Source organism: Panthera pardus, unplaced genomic scaffold (assembly GCF_024362965.1).
Source record: "Panthera pardus isolate Hobbes unplaced genomic scaffold, ASM2436296v1 HiC_scaffold_27, whole genome shotgun sequence".
NCBI classification, from domain to species: Eukaryota; Metazoa; Chordata; class Mammalia; order Carnivora; family Felidae; genus Panthera; species Panthera pardus.
In genome coordinates, this window is record NW_026526843.1 from 114,117,654 (window position 1) to 114,121,021 (window position 3,368).

General features: G+C 40.8%; 1 non-coding gene across 1 annotated transcript; it reads right to left on the minus strand.

Annotated features, from left to right (window-relative positions):
* Window positions 1-1,227: 1,227 nt before the first annotated feature.
* LOC128773951 (U6 spliceosomal RNA) lies at window positions 1,228-1,334 on the minus strand. Its single transcript, XR_008418443.1, has one exon. It is a non-coding gene; the product is annotated as a U6 spliceosomal RNA (small nuclear RNA).
* Between the last annotated feature and the right edge of the window lie 2,034 nt (window positions 1,335-3,368).

The following is a 3,368-nucleotide window of genomic DNA, read 5'->3' on the forward strand; positions in this document are numbered from 1 at the left end:
AACTCTCACAAAATCTCTATGAGGTAAGAATTATGACCTTTTTTTTATAGATGACAAAAGGCCCAATAAGTTGCCCAGTGACAATAGGAGATTTGAGATTCCACATGTCCACCCCACCTTAAGCTGCCAGTAACTTTGGCCTATCAAGACAAACAAGAAGTGATTAGAGGTCTCAAAGAGGTCATCTACTTGTCTCTGGGTGTAGCCCGCGCACTCCAGACATCAGAAGTTGGTAGAAAAATCCCACAAACCTAGAACCTGACAGCCTTTCAAGTTGAAGAGAAACCTTAAGGTAACCCCACGAGTAGAAGCTACTGAAGGCGCACCCAGAATAGAGAGCTCAACTGTGAACAGCCTTACAAGACCATCCTCAGTCTGCTTAGCAACATGAATTGTAGCTTGTCCAAAGTCAAAAGGAATATACTGTCTTCTTGCTGAGGTATTGCTAGGAAGATTACCCAAGGGGAGACTACCTGGAAAGGGCTAGTTGAGCCTTCTGGCCAAAGAGAAAATAAACTGCCTTCCAATTCCCAGTGCAAGGTGTAGCTTTATAAAAGAGGGTTCCAGGGCACCTGGGTGGCTCAGTCGGTTAAGCATCCAACTTCGGCTCAGGTCATGATCCCGCAGTTTGTGGGTTCAAGCCCCGCATCGGGCTATCTGCAGTCAGTGCAGAGCCTGCTTGGGATCCTCTGTCTCCCTCTCTCTTTCTATCCCTCTCCCACTTGTGTGTGCTGGTGTGTGTGCTCTGTCTCTCAAAAATAAATAAACGATTTTTTAATGTTTATTTCTTTTTGAGAGAGAGAAAAAGACAAAGCACAAGTCGGGGAGGGACAGAGAGAGAGGGAGACACAGAATCCAAAGCAGGCTCCAGGCTCTGTGCTGTCAACAGAGCCACCCAGGTGCCCCTTTAAATAATTTTTTAAAAAGAGGGTTCCAAATATATTGGTGCTTCCTAGGAGCACATTATGTAACTTTCAGCAGCCATACTAAAATGGCCCTTTCCCTAAATGAGTGGTACATGTGTCTAACAAGATGACTATCGCAGAGGGAAAAAAGAAGGAAAGATAGGTCAATTCCAGGCCTGTTTTCATATAAGTCTTTTTTTTTTCACCCAAGTAGTAACAGATACTGTGCATATCAAAGGTCTGAGAGGATCTGCATCCCAGTATCTGCTTTTTTTATATACAAGGGTAACTTTATTAAAACAAAGAAATGAATATAATTTTAAAGGACATAAAACACTTCCCAAATCTGCCTTCCATCCTTGTGCGGGGGCCTTGCTAATCTTCTCTGTATCATTCCAATGTTAGGATATGCGCTGTCGAAGTGAGCACCCCATTATCTGTTTATGGATAGCATCTCAAGAAGACCTGAAAGTCACCCATTTATGCTAAGTTTTGCTTTCTGTAATTCTATTTCCAAAACGGACACCTGATTGGAAAGTATATGCCTGATTTGCACGTATGCCTAAATTATTTGAGTACTCTTTCTGCTTCAGTTTTTTCCCTGATAAAAATAAAAGGATTTGGAGAAATCCATACTTTTAATAAAACAATTTCTATCTCATGATACCATCTGAAGTTTGAGCTTGTGGCTCAATGGGCAGGGAAGATGAGAAATGCTTTTTGCACACGTACCTCAAGAAGCAGCACTGTCCTATGCTCTCAAGGCTTAAAAGGAGTTGCCATCTTTCTCTTCTTAATGGAAAAAAAGAACCTCTCACCAGAATTTTTGACATAAAAGGTGCACATATTTGACTGTAATCTGGCACATACCTGCTGTCTCAGAAAGGAAGAATGAAAAAAAGGAAACTAATACAGTTCAGATAGAAAATTCGGTCCAATGGTAAGACACCGACAGGTGAAGAAATTGACCTGAGAAGGCTTAAGAAACAAAAACAACAGAGAAGAAAACATTCTGTTTGGAAATGATTTTTGAATCACAGAACACTTGCAAAGAGAGTACAGAGCGTCTCCGCATACCCTGTCCTCATCTTTCCCCAGAATTACCACCTTACCATGTGAGAAGGCTTTTGATGTCAAGTTGGCCTGGCGCCTGATAAGTTGATAATAAAGTAAAAGTCTTAGGGAAAGGTAACAGTAAGATTACTGATACATAAAAACTGCAAAGTTTTAGGAATCAAAGAAGAATGTGTACTTTTTGAAGTGAACACTCGAGATATTCTGAAAACTCAACTTTTAGTAACACAGTTTTAACTTGCCTCTTTATATGGTCAATAGTGTGGTCCATGTTTTGTGGAAGAAAAGGAAATCTCTTCACCAGTACCATATCGTAGCAGCACATACAATAAATGTAGTAGGTGTGTTTCTTCTCTTGGATGGTGATATATCTCTTAAAATTTAAATGTCAGCCTGCAAAGATAAATACCTCTTGAAATTTATGGCCATCATCACAAAGTGATTCACCAAAGCACTTGTTTTCAATTATTTTATGAGATCACATTCTTCCATGATAGAAAAAAGAAGGGAGACAATGGGGGAATTGTCTTGAGACGAGAGCTATGAAAAGGGCAAAGAATGGAAGGGTAAATGTCAAGGACAAAAACATCGAGACTGCTTTCTTAGCCCTGCAGTATTCAATGTTTCCCCCTTCCTATCTTTTAACAGGAAACTGCCTTACCTTGGCTGTAATGACTTGGAATTAGTATACCCTATTTCCACAAGGGGATAATGGCTCTCTGTCCAGATATCATCAAGCTTAGCCTCGTTTTAACTGAGTTCCCTGATACATTTGACAGACTATGCACTGAGATCTGGGATATTGACTATTTTGTATTTACCGATGATGGTCATGTCAGTAGGTAATTGTAGGGAAACCTTGGTTGCATCCACTTACTAATTTTCCTAAAGCAGATCCCTGAATTACCTTGTGTATAATGCACATTTTTGCAGGGTCTTGTTGTTTTGGTCTATTAATAAATAGGGGACCAGGTAGAAATTTCTGGAGCATCACAAATTTTTGGAGTATCAAATTTCTGGAATATCAGTACTCTAGAAATTTCTGGAGTATCTGCAGAGTGGAGCAGGCATTACATTTATAGAAGTCCAATGTCTGCCCAAGTCTACCACAGGCAGGTGGTAACCAGTCTATCAGCCAAGCAGCACCTCATCCAAGTAGCACCATATTTGACCCCCAGGGAAGACTGTCTTCTCTACCATATTGCTTAGGCTCCTCCGGGGTCACCTTCTTACAAAAAGGGACAGATTCTAGCTGGGCCTCAGGCACAACACCACTGGGCCCACTCACCTCTTTCTCCAAAAATGACTAATTTGTGCAAGTCTAACCCCTTACTCTGTAAATGAATGAATGGTCTTTCCAAACACTGTAGAGACACGACAAAAATTTAC